This window comes from Lolium rigidum, chromosome 1 (assembly GCF_022539505.1).
Source record: "Lolium rigidum isolate FL_2022 chromosome 1, APGP_CSIRO_Lrig_0.1, whole genome shotgun sequence".
In the NCBI taxonomy this organism is placed as follows: domain Eukaryota; kingdom Viridiplantae; phylum Streptophyta; class Magnoliopsida; order Poales; family Poaceae; genus Lolium; species Lolium rigidum.
The window spans coordinates 246,034,515-246,047,603 of NC_061508.1; positions in this window are offsets into that span (position 1 = coordinate 246,034,515).

The following is a 13,089-nucleotide window of genomic DNA, read 5'->3' on the forward strand; positions in this document are numbered from 1 at the left end:
AGACCTGTCCGCCCCGTCAGAAGAGCGCACCAGTGCTCTGCGTCGAGAGATTAATTTCATGGTAGCTCATTCGCCGCACCGCCATTCTCGAGAGCCCGGTGAACACTTTGGAGCGTGTCGCCCTTCGGTGATCCAGAAATCATGAGGCATCGTACTCTCCGTCGGGACCAGCTCTAGGGACTCACCAAGGAGAGATGCCACTCCGGTCCCGACCACCGCTGCCATTCGCGTTGGCAGCACCGGTAAGTGCCGAATTCACCGGCATACGTCGTCTACAAGATCGGTGGTGACCCTAGTGATTACCGGTTCTTGTATGAGGCGCCTAAGGAGATCCCTCACGGATACACGTGCACATACGTGCCGCATCGCAGACTCGGGCACTCACGAACCAGACTGCAACTACATGGACTTCTGGAACAGCAGGAGGAACTTCGGGAACAGATCTTGAGAAGCAGACGTGGCTAGCCAAGTATGCTACTCCGACGAACCTCCAGAGCTCAACTCCTGCAGTTGGCTCAGAACTTGAGAAGCAAGCGTGGCTGGCTAAGCATGTCACTCCGACAAACCTCCGCAGCTCAACTCCTGCAGCTTGGCTCGGAGCTTGAGAAGCAAGCGTGGCTGGCTAAGTATGCCACTCCGGCGAATCTTCAGAGTTCGACTCCTGCAGCCAGCACCGCGGATCAGATCAGTACAATCTTTAGAGACCAGTTCGGCATAGTGCCGAAAAGGAGGGCAATCGGCTATTCCAAGCCGTACCCCAACGAGTACGAGTTAATCCCGCTACCACCCAAGTATCGGCTCCCTGAATTCTCCAAGTTTAGTGGATCAGATGGTTCCAGCTCAATCGTGCATGTGAGCCGATACTTGGCACAGCTGGGCACGATCTCAGCATAAGATGAGCTGCGTGTGAGGTTCTTCGCACAGTCCCTCACAGGATCGGCTTTCGGGTGGTACACATCGCTGCCACCGGACTCAATCCGGACTTGGAAGCAGTTGGAAGAGCAGTTCCACATGCGGCATCACTCGCAGGCTTCCGAGGCTCGGCATTGCCGATCTAGCACAAGTACGACGTGAGCGCGGAGAAACAAGTGTCGAGATACATCCGGCGCTTCGAGACCGTTAGGAACCGATGCTATTCGGCTCGTGTGACCGAAAAAGAAGCGGCCGAGTTGGCGGTGGTGGGTCTCGCATCACCGATCAAGGATGTGGCCTCCCAAGCGTACTACCCTTCACCGGCGCACATGGTGCGTAAGCCGTCATTACATGAACAGCGCCACCCGAGGTATACCGGGATAAATTCAAGCGTGCGGTGGTCCCGGTTGAGGCAGATGAAGATGAAGGCTCGCGGGAGATCAAGAGGTAGTAGGTGGCTGAACGGACTCAGGGGCAAGCCCCGTGTCCCGCAAGTGGGTTAAGCCACAAGGTCCTCCAAGAGGGTTTGACTTCGACGTGACCAAGGCTGAGCAAATTTTCGACCTCTTACTTAAGGAGAAGCGAGCTGAAGGTACCCGAAGGCCACAAGATCCCCACGGCTCGGGAGCTGAACGAAAGCCATACCGCAAGTGGCATAACACGTTCACCCATGCCACCAACGACTGGCAGGGTGTGGCGTCGGCAGATCCAAATGGCGATAGAACAAGGGCGTCTAATTTTCAGCCGGTACGCCATGAAAGTCGACATACACCCCTTCCCCGCCGTTAACATGGTGGAGTGCACTTACCCCGGGAGGTGCCAGCCGGGCTTCTCGTGCAACATCAACATGGTAGGACTCGGGCACCACCCCGGTAAGGACGAGACGAGGGCAGCCTGCTCTCATAACAAGGACAAAGAGGAAGCCGTTCCACGCGATCGGCTCCGACACGATGGCAAGCGCTACATCACAGAGGGAGAAGTGAAGAATGTGAGATATCAGCGACCTCTCTCTGATCACCTCCTCAACAAATACGTGAGTCAATACGACCAACGCCGACGATACGACAACGATGACGAAAGAGATCGTCTGGCTAGGGACACCAGGAGACATCGTCGGCATGATCGCGACGAGGAGAGATATGAGCGCCACGCCAAGGAAAAGTCAAGAGAGCAAGACGACGTGGATAGGCACTCGGGACTCGTCCCTTCTTCGACACCGCTGGGATTCGAGGAATGAGCCGATTGCCTACAATCGGCAACTGCCCAGAATGTAGACAGAAGAAGAAGGATGCAGCTAACGTGTCCGTATTCAAACGTCTAGGGCCTCTCCCGCCTCGGAACAAGCACGCTGAGTCCTCTCGGGTGGAAGATCTCGAGGAATCAGAAGACGATGATAAAGAAGAAGAAGATAAGTACCACCGGCCAAGGTGGTGCCCTGATGGACTCAGCCGCTCCCAAAAACATAGGGTTCAGCGACTACGTGGTTTGGAGGAAGCCGAAAGGTTATACCTGCACACGTTAAGGAAGGCGCAGCCTGATCTGGCCGCGAAAATTCAGCGAACCCTGGACGAAGAAGGTCGGCCACAAAATAAAGAGTGGCACCCCAGACAAAAGAAAGCCGATGATGAGACATCGGCTGGCACAAACATGGTGTTCATCCTCCCGGCGGAGTTTAATGCTCCAGGATTAGACGAAGCACCTGTGGCACAACTTGACTGCGGCCCACGGCCGGTTATCTTTGAGAAACCACGAGAAAGAAGCTACGTACACTCGAAGGCCCTGTACTTGCGAGGTTATATCAATGGGTAGCCTGTCAACAAGATGATGGTGGACACCGGAGCGGCAGTCAACATTATGCCATACTCCATGCTACGTCGGTTGGGACGCTCTAGCTCGGATCTGATCAAGACCAACGTCACATTGAGTGATTTCAACGGCCAAGCATCTGAAGCACAAGGTGTTCTGAACGTGGATTTGACCGTAGGAAGGAAAACCATCCCTACGACGTTCTTTATTGTCGATAGCAAGAGCACCTATGCTGTCCTACTAGGGAGAGATTGGATCCACGCCAACTGTTGCATTCCATCCACGATGCACCAATGTTTAATATAGTGGGATGGAGATGAAGTAGAGGTCATCCACGCAGATGACTCAGCCGAGATTTCAACGGCTGGCATGAATGTTTGGGAGACGACAGGCCAAGAGCCACTCTCAGGCATCAATTTGGACGACTGCGAGCGCATCGACGTGACGAAGGACGGGGTTAGGCTGGTCTTGTCCACCGGCCTGACCGTATAGCAAGAACAAATCTATGGACGAACGTGGCGAGGCCGATCCTTGTGATCGGCCCCAAAGATCTATGGACGAACGTTGCAAAACCGTCGTTGAGCGATTCAATCAACATGGAGGCCGATTCCAGCAATCGGCCAAAATTATCCTCACCATACGTTTTGCCCGTGTTCAACGTCGATCTAACGGGCAACGGGTTTACGTCGGCTGATGAGCTGGAAGAAGTCAACATTGGTCCTAACGGAGCCGACGTTCAAATACAGTGCCTTGGCTAACTACAGAGCCGATATCCGCAGTTACCTGGAAGATTCGGCTCGGGGGGCACCTAATCAGATGAACATGTGCGATACATGTGCAGTGAAATATTGGGGGCCGATAGAAAAATCAGCCAGTAAAAAAAATTCTCATGATGTACAGCCGATACACAGACATCGACTCTAGAGCTAAGAAACAAAGCCGATGCACAGCCATCGACTCTAGTACAAATTACACAGGATCTACCAGCTGCGTGTTCAAGACGCGGATTTCGGCCAAGTCGGCCTTCAGGTCAGCTTCGAGGCCTTCTGTTTCCTCGAGGGAATGAACAATGAGAGCTTCCTCAGCTGCAATGAGCTGTTTTGTTGCCCGAACCTTCTCTTCGAGGACCTCCAACCCTTTGTGCGAGGTCGCCAGTTCAGCAGTGCTGTCAGAGGTGTCAGTTTTGGCGTACAAGGCAGCCTTTTGCTCATCAAGCCGTTGGCATTTTGTCTGCAATATCGGCTTTCAACGGAAGAAGAGGTGATCAGCTCTGGTGTTTCTGTTGTGGGTTTGGCCAAGTTGGCCACCTTCTCAACGGCACTCGTAGGAGTTGCGAGGGCCAGAGTGGCGGATAACATGGGTACCTCCTCGACGTGTCATCAGTTTGCAGAGGAAGAGGTTAGCCGATAAGAACGACAAGGGGTCAACAGGCAAAATCAGCCGAGGAGAGGATGGAGTTACGTTTGATATCTCCTGGTTTAATGGAGAGGTTTGCGGTTCTTTGCGAGCTCTCTTGATGCATCGGCTCTCTGTGCGTAAGCTGCCCTGCCCCGCTTTGATGAGAGTTTGGGAAACGGCAGGTTCAGTAGCTGACCTTTTCTTGAAAGCCGACGGTGGCAAGTCTGGCTGGCCCTGCGTGGTGGTTTTCTCAGAATTGCTCGAGCTCGAGTCCTTTCGACTGAACTGTGTGACCTCACCACTGTTCTCGCCTTGACTGAGGCTCGGGGGGCAGCTGGCCTAGTAGACACTCTGTTTTTGAAGCCGATTCAGGTGTTATCGGCTGACTCTGTATCACAACCCTCTTCAAAGGTGGGTCTGGACCGTCCTGGTACTGCAAGGAGATGAAGGAACATCGTCGGCGAAACTACCCCTGAAGGAGGCTCGGATGTTCAAAACAGCCGATGAACAGCCATCGGCTTCAGGGTTGCAAAGTATCACGGTCGGATATTTGAGTCTGGCCTCATGGGCGTTTGAGGGGAAAAGTCCGATATGTTGCTATCGGTTCTTAGTGCGGCAAATGGAAGACTTGAAATTGGATAAATGGAGAGTCAAGTTGGAAGAACAGTTCTTATTGATTCAAAGGATCGGCTTTACAAGAAAGAGCCGATGGCTCTCAAAAGGATCATCCAATGCCTAATGCACTACTACTACTAGGCCTATACTAGTAGATCCTAGTCTACGGGCCGTCGCTGCCCTCGTCGTCATCGGAGCTCTCGTCGGCGCTGCTGCCGGCGGGCTCCTCGTCGCTGCTCCCATAGCCCTCTACGGGAGCCTCATCCTCCTCGTCATCGTCGCTGTCGTCTTCATCTCACCAGGTGCGAAGGCGCTTCGATGGTGGGTAACCTTCGAGGGAGTCATCGTCGTCGTCTTCCTCCTCCTCTTCCTCGGAGGGGGTGTAACCGTCCCAGGAGAACGAGTCGTCCTCGCTCTCCGATTCCAGCTCCCCATCAGCCGAGGAACCGGAGGTCTTCATCTCCGCTGGTCAAGGACTTGTCGTCCTCGGACCAGACGGAGGAGGCGCGGTCCTCCTGGTCCCACTCCTCCGGGGCGTGCTCGTCGTGCGCCGCCATCTGAGCCGCCACCGGGTCCCACTCTGGCGTGGGTTCGCGGGATGAGGAGGAGGAGGAGAAGGTCTGGGAGGAGAGATCCGACGAGGCGGAGGAGGAAGAGGAGGAAGACATTGCTCTGAGATTGGGGTTTCTTGGTGCCGATGGCTAGAACAGAGCAAGGGGATGAAGTGGCGAACTGTTCGGAGCGGTTAAATAAAGAGGGGATATAGTGGAGATTCAATGCCACAGCAGTTTCCGAGAAGTGGTGCCCAAAAGAAAAAAAATTGGCCAGGTCACGCGGAGAAGTTGAGGAGGCAAGGCATCATGATGATGGATACTGCGACGGTTCTGCTCTGCCACGACATGACCCGACGACGAAAAAACAGAGTGATTTTGGAATTGTCATTTCCAAAACCAGGGGGGCATGTGTTATCACCGAATTTGACCGGATCGAGGTGGGCCGCGATTAAAGATGGGCTTGAAGAATATACATGGAAGGAATACATGAATCGGCCTTGTATACAAAGTTTGGGCTAGTTTGCCCGTGTATCTGTAAATATAGTAGGATACGTGTCGGTTAGATAGAATTTGGCTCATGCACGGTTGGGATTATTCCCACGTTAGAAAGTCTACGGACTATAAATATGTATCTAGGGTTATTGAGAAAGACAACAATCACGTTCACCACAAACCAATCTAGGCGCATCGCCAACTCCCTTGTTTCGAGGGTTTCTTCCGGGTAAGCATCATGCTGCCTAGATCGCATCTTGCGATCTAGGCAAGTACATGTTTATTCGTTGTTCATGCGTTGCTCGTGCTCGAAGCCTTGTTGATGGCGAGCAACGTAGTTATCATAGACGTGTTAGGGTTAGCATTGTTTCATCGTATCATATGCTTTCGTCCGTGCAACCCTTAGACGTCTAGCCGCCCTTACACCTATCTTAGGTGTAAGGGCGGCACCTCGCTTGATCATTATTTAGTAGATCCGATCCGTTATGATTGCTCCTTGTTCTTCAAGGATTAGTTTAATATCCGCATAGTTAGGCCTTACAAACGGGTTGAAGGATCCGAGTGGCACGTAGGGTGTAGTTTGCTAGCCCTAGACAAGATGTTCCGGGGATCAACTTCATGTTGGTTTTTAGGCCTTGTCTAGGGTCGGTTTATGATCACCGTGCGTGGCCGCCAGGCTCAATCACGCGTAGGATGTTCCGATTATGTGGTGAAAACCCTAAATCGTCGTAGGTCGTTTTAGCTTTACATTTATCAAGCAGGACCACCATGTGATCGTACACCTCGTACGAATCATGGGTGGATCGGCTCCTTGAGCCGATTCACAGGACAACCTGAGAGCCGATCGAGGCTCATATTTAATGTTTACGTGTATGCCATGCAGGAAACTAAGCGAAGCAAATCCATCACCTTCCTGACCAGGTATAGGTCAGGTGGCACGCCCTTGCACCAGCATCGGACGTGCGTGCCGAGGCTTTGCGGGCCGTCGCTCGAGGGACCAGGGCCAGCCGTAGTCCTGGGAGCCTCCCGGCTCTACTGTGTTGCCCGTCGCTGCTCGCCGGTGGGTTTCTGACCGCAACAGCTTCGTGGAAAAATAAGACCCTGGGCGTTGATTTCGTCCAATTCCGAGAATATTTCCTTTGTAGGATTTCTGAAACCAAAAACAGCAGAAAACATCAACTGGCTCTTCGGCATCTCGTCAATAGGTTAGTGCCGGAAAATGCATAATAATGACATATAATGTGTATAAAACATGTGAGTATCATCATAAAAGTAGCATGGAACATAAGAAATTATAGATACGTTTGAGACGTATCACTCGGAAAGAGCGGGAGGCGAGAGAAAAAGAGGAAGCATATGCAGCAGCGAGAGCAGATAATACACCACCACCACCACCACATCCAATGATGCATCCAGACTTCCAACAATACATGAGAGCAATGGAAGAAGATAGGAGGAGATACCAGGAGAATCAAAACAAGAACATGCAAGATTTGTTTACCCACGTCATCAACGATAGGGGTAATGAAGGCAAGGGAGTAACTCTATCAGACTTCCAAAATGCAAGACCACTACCTTTTGCATCAGCTCCAGAACCAATGGATGCAGAAGACTGTCTCATGGATACGGAAAGGAAGTTGAAGACCGTTGGATGCAACGATGAGGAGAAGATTTGGTATGCCACTTATCTATTGTCAGGACCAGCAACATGATGGTGGGAGAATCTTGTAGCAGTACACCCTGCAGAAAAGGTGTTGACCTGGGAGGAATTCAAGAAGAAGTTCCGGGATGCCCATGTTCTGGAGAGCGTGGTGGAGCTGAAGAAGAGAGAGTTTGACGAACTACATCAGAACACTGCACCTGTTATGCAGTATGTTCGTGATTTCAACAGGTTGTCAAGGTATGCACCTGAGGAAGTTGATACGGAAGAGAAAAGGAAGAAGCGATTCATGAAAGGCATGAATCCATACATGAAGATGCAACTGAGGTTGGCACAGACTGCTGAATTCCAGGAACTGGTTGACTCGGCAAATCACTTTCGAGGATGACTATAGGCAGGTCCAAGAGGATAGGAGGAAGAAGGCTCGTATCGAGCCAAGGAAGTACCCAGTCAATAGACCCATACCAGATCGGAGATTTAAACCCCGATTCTGACCTACTAGTAATCAATACAACCGGGGAGGTCAGAGTCAGAACCCAAATAACCAGATCATCTGTCACAGTTGTGGACAGAAAGGTCATGTGCAGAAGGATTGTCAGAAACCCAGGATCATATGTTATGGTTGTGGGAAGGAGGGACATATCAATCCAGAGTGTCCAAACAAGGCGTCGTGGAGTGGACAAAGCTCAGGAGGACGAGGTGGAAGTGACAACAACAACCGCAACAACAACCACAACAACAACAACAACCGCAACTACAACAACAACAAGAGGGGCAAGCCGTATGGAAAGCTGAATTGCACAACTTTGGAGCAAGCGGAAGAGTCGGATCAAACAGTCTTAGGTACGCTCAGTATTCTTACTCATCCTGGCAAAGTCTTATTTGATACTGGAGCAACCACATCATTTCTTGCACTGGAATTTGTGGAAAAATTCGGGCTTAGATGTTCTAAGTTAGAAACCCCTATAACTGTCCTATCTGCGGGGGGAACGATCTTAGTAACCCACGTGAAAGAAGCACAGGTCATAACCATATGTGACTGTGTGTATTTCGCGGACCTATTCATCATTCCCATGAAGGACATATCAGTCATCCTAGGGATGGACTGGTTGACGGAGAATGGAGCAGTGATCAACTATGGAAACAAAACAGTATCACTTCGCAATTCAATTGGAGGTCAAATAGTTTTCCAAGGAGACAAATACACTCAGTTGGAGATAGGATTGGAGCTCAATAGTTTGAAGGAGGTGAGGATTGAAGATATCCCTGTAGTAAATGAATTTCCAGATGTATTTCCTAAGGAACTACCGGGAATGCCACCCGATAGAGAGATAGAGTTCACAATCGATCTGATTCCAGGCACAACACCAATAGCTCAACCGCCATATAAGATGGGACCAAAGGAGTTAGTGGAACTGAAAGCTCAAATAGATGAACTGGAACAGAAGGGATTTATCCAAGAAAGTGTGTCACCATGGGGTACACCAGTCATTTTTGTTGATAAAAGAGATGGTGGAAAGAGAATGTGTGGAGATCACATGAATCTTAACAATGTAACAATCAACAACAAGTACCCTTTACCGAGGATACAAGACCTATTTGATCAAGTTCAAGTTCAAGGAGAAGGAGTCTTCTCGAAGATAGATTTAAGATCAGGATACCATCAAATCAAGATCAAGAAGGAGGATGTGCCTAAAACAAAGTTTGTATTAAGGTATGGACACCATGAATACTTGGTTGTACCATTTGGACTAACAAACGCACCAACTATTTTCATGAATTTGATGAACAAGATATTCATGAAGTATTTGGACAAGTTCGTGATAGTGTACATAGATGATATTCTAATCTATTCCAAAGATAAAGAAGAACATGCCAAGCATTTGAAGATAGTTCTGCAAATTTTGAGAGAACATCAGCTATATGCAAAGTTCAGTAAGTGCAAATTTTGGTTGGAAAGTGTTGAATTTCTTGGACATGTCATAACCAAAGAAGGAATAGCGGTGAATCCAAGCAAGGTTCAGTCAGTATTGGAATGGAAGTCACCCAAAAATGCTAAGGAGATACGAGGATTTCTTGGTATGGCAGGTTATTATCGGAGGTTCATTGAAGGATTTTCGAAGATTGCAGGACCAATGACCAAGTTACTCAAGAAAAACACCCCATTTGTGTGGACTGATGAGTGTGAAGCCAGTTTCCAAACACTTAAGGAGACCACAGCACCGGTGTTAGCAGTTCCTGAACCCGGAAAGGATTACACGGTGTATTGTGATGCTTCCAAGAATGGACTTGGATGTGTTCTTATGCAAGATCGGAAAGTAATAGCTTATGGATCAAGACAGTTAAAACCACATGAACATAACTACCCAGTACATGATCTAGAGTTAGCGGCAGTTGTTTATGCTCTGAAGAGTTGGAGACAATTTCTGTATGGATCCAAATGTGAGTTATACACAGATCATAAGAGTTTGAAATATTTCTTCACTCAGAAGGAATTAAACATGAGACAAAAGAGATGGTTAGAGTTGATTAAGGATTATGACCTTACAATCAATTACACACCAGGCAAGGCTAATGTAGTGGCAGATGCCTTAAGCAGAAAGAGTACTGAAAATCAACCCACGGAATGGGAGATTCCAAAAGAACTTCGGAAAGAGCTAGAGGAAGCCCAGATTTTATTTATTCAAGGTGATACCATGGGAAGTATAGCAACCATGAGGATCATGGATGAGATGTATTCAGACTTAAAGTATGAGATCATTCGAAAGCAAGCAGATGATTCATTCATTCAAGAAGAAATCAAAAGGATTGAGAAGGTAGACCATCGGAATTCAATCTCGGGGAGTTTGATTCACTATACTTTCAGAAAAGAATATGTGTACCGGATGATCCAGAAGTTAAGTCAATCATATTAAAGGAAGCACATGAAACTCCTTATTCCATACATCCGGGAAGTACTAAAATGTATATGGATTTGAAAGAGATGTTCTGGTGGAACAACATGAAAAGAGAGATAGCTCAATATGTCTCAGAATGCCATACATGTCAGCGAGTGAAGGCAGAACATCAAAGTCCTGCTGGATTACTCAAACCACTAGAGATACCAGAGTGGAAATGGGATGAAATCGGAATGGATTTTGTTACTGGTCTACCAATGACTAGTAAAAGGAAGGATATGATATGGGTAATAGTGGATAGACTTACCAAGAGTGCTCATTTCATAGCTCGTAAATCAAAAGGATACTTCGGAAAAGCTTGTGGATATATATGTTAAGGAAATAGTTAGCAAGCATGGAGTACCAAAGAAGATAGTCTCAGATAGAGGTTTGATTTTCACATCAGCATTTTGGAAACAACTCCAAGAAGCTTTGAGATCCAAGTTGGATTTCAGTACAGCATATCATCCACAAACCGGAGGACAAACCGAAAGAACCAATCAGATACTTGAAGACATGCTTAGAGCTTGTGCTCTAAACTTTGGAGGCTCATGGGAGGACCATCTACCATTGGCGGAATTCTCATATAACAATAGTTATCAGAGTAGCATTCAGATGTCACCGTATGAAGCATTGTACGGGAGGAAGTGTAGATCCCCAATTTGTTGGTTTGAAACCGGAGAGAACAAAGAGTTTACACCGGACTACATCAAAGAGAGACAAGGAGTCATCGAGGTGATCCGGGATAGACTCAAAATAGCTCAAAGTCACCAAAAGAGTTATGCCGATCAAAGGAGAAGAGTTTGGGAACCAAAAGTAGGATACATGGTATATTTGAAGGTTAGCCCAATAAAAGGACTCAAGAGGTTCGGAGTAAAACGAAAGTTAAGTCCTCGATATATAGGACCATTTAAGGTACTCAGTCAGAATCGAGGAACAGCTTTTGAGTTAGAGTTACCCAAGCAACTAAGTCTAGTTCACAATGTATTTCATGTATCACAACTCAGAAAGTGTTTAAAGGCACCAGATGACCCCATCGCACATGAAGAAATAGAGTTGCAATCTGACCTAACTTATGTGGAGAAGCCTGAAAAGATATTGGAAGTACAATCGAAGAAGTTAAGGAATAGGGCAATAAAATACTGCAAGATTCAATGGCAACATCACCCTGAACGAGAAGCAACCTGGGAGACGGAAGAAGAGCTCAGGAAGTCTTACCCCGAGCTATTCAGGTACCAATCTTCACTTCGGGACGAAGTTTCTGTTAAGGGGGAGAGGCTGTAATAACCTAGAACATAGGAACAACGAAGGGTAGATTTAGAAATGGGATGTGCATTTCATCGCAAAACGGGGGAAATTTTCGCGCCTTATTGCAACTAAACCTAAGAGGGATCGAGGTTCTCTCTCGAATTACAAATTAGGGTTAGGCATGTCGAGGTGTGAATTTCGACATGATCTCTTTTGTATCTTATTGATTTGGGAATTGATTTCATTTGACAAGTAATACTCAATTGATAATATTAAACAATAAGCGATAATGATTATAGAAAATGAATTCACAATTTAAATACAACTTATAAATTCAAATGACTTTGAATTTCAAATTGAATTATAAATACAACAATTATTCAGAAATATAAACATTACATAAACCAAAAAGCTCATAAGCAAAACTTGAGCTTTATTGATATCACAACACAATATACATTGTCTTTACAATATTCTTGATACAAGAATTAAAGGAAAAATAAACAGAAATAAATAGAAGATTACATGATTTGATCCTACACTAAAAACCTAGACTAATGACTTGGAAGAATTCTTCTATGGTCATATTCACCTTCAAAAACCTGCAAAACAAACCAAAACACTAGCCAGGGGTTAAAAGTTAGCAATTATTCAGTTTGGACAGAAACAAGTGTCATGCACACTTGTGCATGTCCAAAACACAGGACAGCACCAGGATAAGAGCAACAGCAGACCAAACCTGAGCACACACCAGGGGCTTAAGTTTCAGCATATGAGCACACAGCTCATGTGTGTTGTGCAAGCAACAGCAAGGCCATGCAATGGCCTAGTCACCAAACCAAGCCAGGCTTGGGTGGCATGGCCAGAAGAGAAGAAGGCGGGGTACACTACAAGAAAAGTTGCCATGGCCGACGAAGTTGAAGTCGCGCCGTGGTTGCTGGTGTACCATGGCCGACGATTTTGGGTCTGTCCGTTGTGCATGTCAAAACGTTTTTTTCTCATTTTTGAGGCCACCTAGCCCGACGAAAACGGCCAAAACGTGGCGTATGGTGGCCGGGACGTGGTGCATCTCGAATTCTCGGGTTCGCCGGCCGAGTCAACGCAAATCCGCACCGCCGAGGGATGTAGGGCCCGGATGGCAGCCTCTACGGCATTGTTTTTTTCTCGATCGCGCCATCTCATTCAACGCTCTCCGATCGAGCCGTTTACGATGCGGGATCATGGGTCCCGCATGTCATCCTCTATGAACCAAAATTCTTTCTATTCTTGGATTTTTTTGACCCCACGATTTACGGCTACTTCCTTTTTCTATTGATCCCTTGCCGCCTCTCAAACGGTGATACCGCTGCTTTGCTAAATGGGACCCGCATGTCATCCTCTATGTACTATAAAACTTTTTTTCTTGGATTTTTTTTGGCACCTCAATTTTGGTCACTTGCCTTTTTCTTTCGATCCCTGCCGCCTCTCA